This window comes from Bactrocera neohumeralis, chromosome 4 (assembly GCF_024586455.1).
Source record: "Bactrocera neohumeralis isolate Rockhampton chromosome 4, APGP_CSIRO_Bneo_wtdbg2-racon-allhic-juicebox.fasta_v2, whole genome shotgun sequence".
Classification (NCBI taxonomy): Eukaryota; Metazoa; Arthropoda; class Insecta; order Diptera; family Tephritidae; genus Bactrocera; species Bactrocera neohumeralis.
The window spans coordinates 61,161,847-61,169,747 of NC_065921.1; the positions used below are offsets into that span (position 1 = coordinate 61,161,847).

The following is a 7,901-nucleotide window of genomic DNA, read 5'->3' on the forward strand; positions in this document are numbered from 1 at the left end:
TTGAAAGCTCTCAACGAGCGTCTCATTGAGAAGCCTTGCCCTCAGCAAATCAACACTTGCTTCCATCCTCCACATTCAGCTAATTCAGGTAAAACTCAAACTCACGAGAGCTTACTGGCACTATCACACTCCCGACGATTTAGATTAGAGAACTTTAACGGTATAAATTGAAAGCTCTCAGCGAGCGTTTTATTGAGAAGTCTTGCGCTCAAAAATTCAACACTTGCTTCCACCCACCAGCATAACAATGTTTTGCATAAGCAACATATGGTATGAAAGTTTAACCGATTGCTGCGAATTTCCGAAACTCCAGTGCTGCACTTTCTATTTAAACAACTGTTATACGAAGGCACAATTTAGTGTATGTTAACGTGTCTACGGTAAAATACGGAGACAAGTGAGTAATGGATTATGCGTCTAATTCTTGTGCTTTTCGTAAAATTTTTGATTCAAAGCAGAGCTTCTGACCTTTCTGTTGCAGGAGGACGGACATGCATACACGTACAAGTCGTTGTTGTGTGGCAAGAACACGAGCGTGCATTTTTTCGGTTGCCGGTTTTGTTTTACTTGGCGAGAATAATTGGTTGGTTGGACGCGTTAGGCTGACGGCTACACAGTCGGCAATTACAAACGGTTAATGAAAGTTTCATTTCGTAGAAAAAACTGAAGTTTTAAAGAAAAAAACAAAGTCAAAAGTCAAAGTGTTTTGTTGGCTGAGCGGGATGTGTTGCGCGATTCAGTATGTCGTTAAATAGCGTTTGTATTGTGTGTGTGCCGCAGCCGACAACGAGTGTCGTGAGTCGTTGAAACGGCTTTTCTGTGCTTACTCGGTAGCACTCAAATATCCTGCCAGTTATTTAAGCTATGTGTTGGTGGGTGAATATACTTGTATGTTATTTTTTCTTGTAGCAAGCAATTAAATATAATTTTACGCTTATATAAAGTGCGTTGTTGTCTTGTCAGGTGTACAGAAATGTTTTTTTAAGTACTTTGTGTAAGTGTAGTTGATTTTTTTTTAGAAAAATTTGCACTTCTGGCATAAAGTTTGTGCAAACGTCAATTTTTAGTAAAGCAAACAGAAAGAATTAATAAATTGAAAAAATTCGCTATTATTGTGCCAAATCAAGATTTTTGGGTTAACGGGCTTTACATCCTTCTTAGTGCCTGGATATCCTACCACTTTGCATGTGACGTTGCAATCTGCTGATGAAGTGACAAAATAAATCTGAAACGCAAGATTTATTTAATGGAATGATTTAACGGTATAAAGGAGTTGAAAATAAGTGTATAATGACTCCTTTGGCGCCGCGATGTGAAGGTGCCGTTGGAAAGAGGAAGTCTTCTTGATTAAAAAATATTCCGGATTATAGGTACCGCAAACGCTTAGATTATTCGACTTAAAGGTAAAAAATTCCAAAAATTCAAACATTTCAACAAGCTATTTCACTACACTCAACACACTTTACGCACATTTTTCATTTCAAATGCATTAAATTAAACTGTAAACATTTAAACAAATTCACATTGTACACTTTTTGCAGGTGTAAGTAAGAAATCTATAATTCAAAAAAAAACTTTTTACACTCTTACTGGACATCATTTACATGCTAAGAATTATAAGGAAATGGAGCGCTACCATATAATCATAAGACATTTTGCTGAAATTCCTTTTTTAAGTTAGCAATTTCAGTTCTAATAATTAAAACAAGTTGATTAAATGTATACGCACCAGGTGTCCTTTTCAATAATTCACTCACCTTTACATTATTAACAAAGAATACAAGTGTATTAAAATGATTTTAATTGCGCAGGTTATTATATCTGTTTACCATTAAATATGGAAAGTATAATAAAGATGTATAATATAAATATAAGCACTTGATGATCAACGAGACGGTATGAAGCAGTAAGAGATGATCTTTGGGCGAATGTACCCAGGTTGTTGCTGATGTATATATAGATGATGTGATGTAGCGCTCTGGATTGTTGACGATTCGAATTAACGCGCACCGTAGAATAGCGTGAGGCGTTATCGCGGCGCAGTGTATAAGCGATTGTATCAAGAACGAATTGTGTAAACGAATTGTGTCTGCTGTCCCGTTATCCATCCTTTTTGTTTAGTGAGTTGGTGGACAGGTGTGTTGAGTTGTGTTGTGATGTCATCGGCTGTGGTATATTGAGCTGTGTCTTGCTAAGGTGCGCCAGTTTTTCCCGGGTAGAGTGGGTGGATGCTTAACTCATTCAAACACAAATGATTATTATATTCCAAACTAAAATGAGTATAAACAACCTTTCCATGCATATGGATATTTTCTTTTTCAAATTTAATAAAAAAATAAGAAATATTATATAATATTATGTCATAAACTACTTCCATTACCCCGAGTATTGGCTCGACCAGGGTACTTTGTTCATAATGTTAAAATTCTTAATTTATTCTTCAAAATCTATGTCGTCTCTCACAATGTAATCCCGCTTGGCTCCAATACTCTTCAATTGACTCAAAATGGTTTCCCTGGAGCGGTCGTTTGAGTTTGCTAAATTGTCAGAAGTCACACGGAGTTAATTCAGGCAAATATGGTTACAGCGGCAAAATATTGATGGATAATTTGGCTAAAAACTCACGAAGAGTTAATGCTGTATGCTATGGTAAAATATCGTGGTGCAGAAAGCAAGAGTTGTCGGTACACAATTGCGGCTGCGTTTTACGAATAGCTTCGTGTAGTGTATTTTATTGACAGTTTAGCCGGTCGGAAAGAATTCGGAATGCACCACACCTCGATAATCGAAAAAAAAGTTTCATTATAACATTGATTTTTGGCCTGCTTTGACGTGGTTCACCTTTGCCAAGATATTCGACCGATTGATCATCTGTTTCCCGGTTGTAAGCATATATCCAATACTCATCGCCAGTAATAATACGTTTCATGCAATACTGATAGTCGCAAAGCATTGTTTCACAGACGTTAACGCGATGCTGTTTTGGATAAATGATCTTAATGATGGTTTTCACTTATCCTTCCGGTTTCGTCTTTTCCTGGTTTTAGGTCATTAACGTCAAATGTTGTCAATTACGTTTGCTGGCATATTTGGCAAAGCACGGTCATATGAAATGACAACCAAATCAAAATAATTAAACTTCGATTTATGGCAATATTAGACATTTAAATTAATTTTGCCGCGATGCTGGAATTTGGTTTTGTTTGCCGTTCGAAAACTGCTAAAAAGGATAACGTATTTTCAAAAAGTTTTTTGACGATTTCGAGGTAAGGTTTTTGTTATATTTTCAGGATATAATTTATTTATTTTTGTAATTTTTGCAGTTTCAGCATCTAGTTCAAGAAGTTGAATCCAGGGAAGGATCATGGAAGTTCCTTTCCACTGTATATAGGGACAGAACCCTTCGAGAAGCTCAGTAACATGAGGTGGCTGAAATATGAATGGAACAACTCTAGCTACTCTTTATACGTAAGTTCTTGTAAAGTATTACAAAAAAAAAAATTTTAACAAACATTTCTTCCAGGTGGCCTTTAATTGTATAAGTCACACAAGAAGTGAAAAAGGAAGAACGTCCACGGTGAGGCCACTCTATATATCATTGAAGTTTCTAGAGCCGACTTTGCGTGCTGAAGCGAACTCCACTTCAAATCTAATAAATGTGAGTATATGCATAATGCATAATAAATTGTAAAAATATTACTATTTGTTTACCATATGAATTATTGTTATTATAGGTCAGTCTATCGGCCTCGAGCTCTCCAACAACATTGTTGGAGTCAGAAATTAGTCGGATATACCATTAACGTCATCCAGATCACATGGTAATTGAGGAAGACGTCGAGTGCAAAAATTCAGTGATGAGTATACTCAACTAGTTGAACGTGCGCTAGAGTCCCTCACATCAGCAACTAAAACTGATGGTTGGGATGAGTTAGGCAAGAATATCCACAATAAGCAAAGGAGTTCAAGCAAGTTGAATTGATATTCATCTACTAAAAGAAATTACCAGGGTAAGAGCATTTGCACAATTGTATGTGTTAATAAAACCTAATTTTGCTATTTTTCTTAATAGCTCCACATCATGCCGTTCAAATTGGCAATACTTTTTTTCTATGCTAGTCAAATGTAATGTTCCTTATCTTTTTTAACATTTCTTTCAAGTGAGAAAGCAAACTTTTAAAATAGTTTTAATTATAATTATAATTAATAAAACTAAGTATGTAATATTTTTTGTATAACATATACATTTATAAAAAAACTATATATTGAATCCAAATTTATATTACTTTTGTTTCATCTAAATTTGAGAAAGTTTATAAAATAGCACCATGAAAATATTTTGTATTTACAAAATAACTAAAATTAAGGAATTGCATACTTGAAAGAGAAAATGACTACAAAGACGAGTTATGCATTATTGGTCTATTATATTTCCATTCAACCTTTCCATTAGGAGTCATGAAATACTACATAAAACATTCGTGAACATTAATAGTGTCTGCTAGACTCCCTAAAACGCTGTTTCGCCGAACTGATGGAAGCAATATATTTTCCCTCAATTCCATTTTCCAATTACCAGAATCAGTAATGCCATTTGCGTCTTTTTCTACATACAAACCGCGAGGGCAATAACTTTTGCCTGTTCGGGAGTAACATGACGATCCGAAAACGCGATACACATTTTCCACCACATTTCTTGCTCTAGATCAGTGTTTCCCAAAGTGTGCGATAACGCCCCCTTGTGGGCGCTGCAGGTGTCAAGGGGGCGGTAAGAGACCCAGAAAGAAAATGGGGGCATTGTGTAGAGGTCTGGCGGGTTATTTGTAATTTTATTTAGCTAGGAGGCGTCTTAGACAACGAGTACATGAGCTCTCGACTCTCAACAACAACTTGTATGAATTAAAAGATTGCTCAAACTCGGTTCTATATTTCTCTCCGCGTAGTTCATATATCTGTCCTATTTTACTGAATATAGAAAAAATGAAAATCATGTCAATCGGCTCCGTTTCATAACGGGGCATCTCGACAGGATAGAATTTATAGAATGCTATCTGTCAAACGTATTGCTATTGCCATTGCCAAATCTGTATGTGGGCATTTGCTATCATAATATAATAATTTGCGCAAAGGTGTAGGGTAGGTAGGTTCGAGCTGATGTAGCGAATGCTTTGAGCTCTTAAATAATTTATTTTATCACTTGCGAAATGACGTCGGGTAGGTAGCTGATGTAACGCACGTTTTGAGCTTTTGAACTCCTTAAATCTTTTATGTGGAAAATAAAAAAAGGATAAAGAATGAAAATGGGGGCGCTAAAAAAATATTTATTCTCAAAGTGGGCAGTAGAAAAAATAAGTTTGGGAACCACTGCTCTAGATGGTCTATAATTAAATATCTTATATAACATCACTTCATTGCGGAAGCTGAATGGTTTCATCAAGTACATTTTTAAACAGAAGCGTCGTCAGCTGCTCTGAATATAGTAAAATAACAAGATATTTTAATTTAGTTAAACTTCATTATCATGCAATAGCTTTATCTTGCAAAAACAGATTCACGACCATAACCTCCAACTTCTATAAACAACAAGTAGAAATGCTAAGTTCGGGTGTAACCGAACATTTTATACACTCGCATGATAAAGTGATAATCGAGATTTCATTATCCGTCATTTACATATTTTTTTTTATTTTGCTTTAAAATTAATTAGATTAGTAGTTCCTGAGATATGGTTTTTGGTCCATAAGTGCGCGATGCCACGCCCATTTTCAGTTTTTAAAAAAAGCCTGAATCGCTATGTGTTTCCCATCTAATTCTCCAGAGCAATTAGAGAAATTACATTCCTGTTAAAAACATTTACCCATTCTTCTTGTATGTTGCGAACTACTGCATACTTCGATCATATGTTTTTACATATTTTTTGCTATTTCTGTTTCTTCTTACTTGCATAATATTCAAGGTTAAGCATTAGAAGTCATTCACCTTAATGCGGTTAATAATTGTATTTGCATTCTGTTTGCTTGCGTTTGCCTTGTACAATTTTGCTAACGCTATGTTTCGCTCAAACAATTATGCGTATGCTCGTTTGTGCACATTAGTAAGTCCTATTTAACATGTACTAAGCTTAAAAAGTATTATGTTTTGTAAATTTGCGCGGTTATAAAAAAAGCTTTATAGCCCTACATAGTTTATATTTCAATGATGCACGAACAGATTGGAATATTCACTTTTAAAAACTCATTCTTTAAAGCTTCAAAAATTACAAATGGTAGATTTTCCCAACAGCAAAATACTCATTTGGCTCGAGAAATTATCGCCTGTGGCCAAATAGCGTGGTGTTGCCGCCAGTCTTTCACCGACCGAGATCGCTTCACGAAATCTTGTATTTCTTTTATAAATACTAGATAATCGAAAAAGTATTTTCGTATTTTGTCATTCAATGTCGTTGCAGTCGTATATCTCTGATGCTGTATCAGTTCGTGGAGCACCACAATGGCTCGCTCGCTTCCGTTCTGGAAATTTCGAAGTGAAAGATGCACCTCGCTCTGGTCGACCTATCGTTGAAAAAGTCGATTAAGTTATGGAAAATATTGACCAGGATTGTCACATAAGCAGCCGTGACATCGCTAAAGAACTTAATATTCTTCATCAAACGATTTTGAACCATTTGAACCTCGATGTTTGGGTTCCACCTGAATTTTCTGTGAAAAATTTAAGGCCCGAATTAATATCTGCGATTCTTTCAAACAATTTCTGAAGCGAATGGTAACAGAAGAGGTAAAGTGGATCGAATACGACAATAAGATAATCAAATACGAAAAAGATCATGGTCCAAGCGTGGTGAAGCTCAACAAATAGTCGTAAAGCCAGGATTGACGCCTCGAAAAGTTGAGTGTTTGGTGGGATTGGAAAAGAATCATCGACTATGAGCTGCTCCAGCGTGGTCGAAATATTGACTCTACATTTTACTGTCAACAACTAATGAGATTAAAGCAAGCAATCGAAAAAAACGGCCAGAACTGATCAACAGAAAGGGACTCATCTTCCATAAGGACACCGCTAGACCACACATATCTGTAATGACTCGGCAAAAACTGGAAGAGCTTGGCTGGGAAGCTTTGATGCATCCACCATACGTCCCGGAACTTGCACCATCGGTATATCATTTGTTTCGGTCAATGCAGAACCCCCTTAATGGAGTAAAGTTGGCTTCAGGAGAAGCCTGTGAAAATTACTTGTCGCAGTTTTTCGCCAAGAAACCAGCAAAATTTTACACTCATGGAATAATGTCTCTAGCAGAAAAATGACAAAAACGGTTGACTTAAGATCATTAAGATTCATTGTAAATATAAAAAAAATAAGTCGAAGTACGAGTATGATTAGAAATACGAACATACTTTTTCGACTACCCTATATGTGGGGTAATAAACTCAACTAAAAAGTCGAAGTTTTCCAGAGTTGTTCCCAGGAAATTTTTTAACCACTTTGGATTCTCAGAAACCAGCTTAAATCTAAGTGTGGTGAAAAATCCACATTCTTTTAGCCTCTGGTCTTCACTGCTTTGGATTTCTTTGATTAGTCCTCTTTTTTCAAGCTTTTAATGTCGTTACAAGACATAGCACCGCAGTTGCAATAGCAAATTTGCTATATTTATAATTTTTTTTGTTTTTCACGCACTTTTTTAAAAGGAATTATATTTTTAAAATAGCAGCTAGTGAAATTGTATGTTCACAATTGCCACCTATAGTGAAAACGAGTTGTCAATAATCTGACACCAAAACTTAACGACAGGTTTAGAATTATGTTGTAATGAAAACGAATTTGACGCACCAGATGAACAGCTGTTCATTGAGGCAGTTTTTGAAGTCAATTATTTTGCCCTAGTAAAAACCAAGCATTATTAT

At 35.7% G+C, this 7,901-nt stretch overlaps 1 long non-coding RNA gene across 2 annotated transcripts; it reads left to right on the forward strand.

Moving 5' to 3' along the window:
* Positions 1–354: 354 nt before the first annotated feature.
* LOC126754666 (uncharacterized) lies at positions 355–4,261 on the forward strand. 2 transcript variants are annotated; one of them, XR_007666316.1, is made up of 6 exons: positions 355–1,403; positions 3,048–3,266; positions 3,324–3,468; positions 3,524–3,658; positions 3,735–4,010; positions 4,073–4,261. It is a non-coding gene; the product is annotated as an uncharacterized LOC126754666 (long non-coding RNA). The 2 variants fall into 2 exon arrangements; XR_007666317.1 differs by having other exon boundaries at positions 3,324–3,425.
* Positions 4,262–7,901: the final 3,640 nt, after the last annotated feature.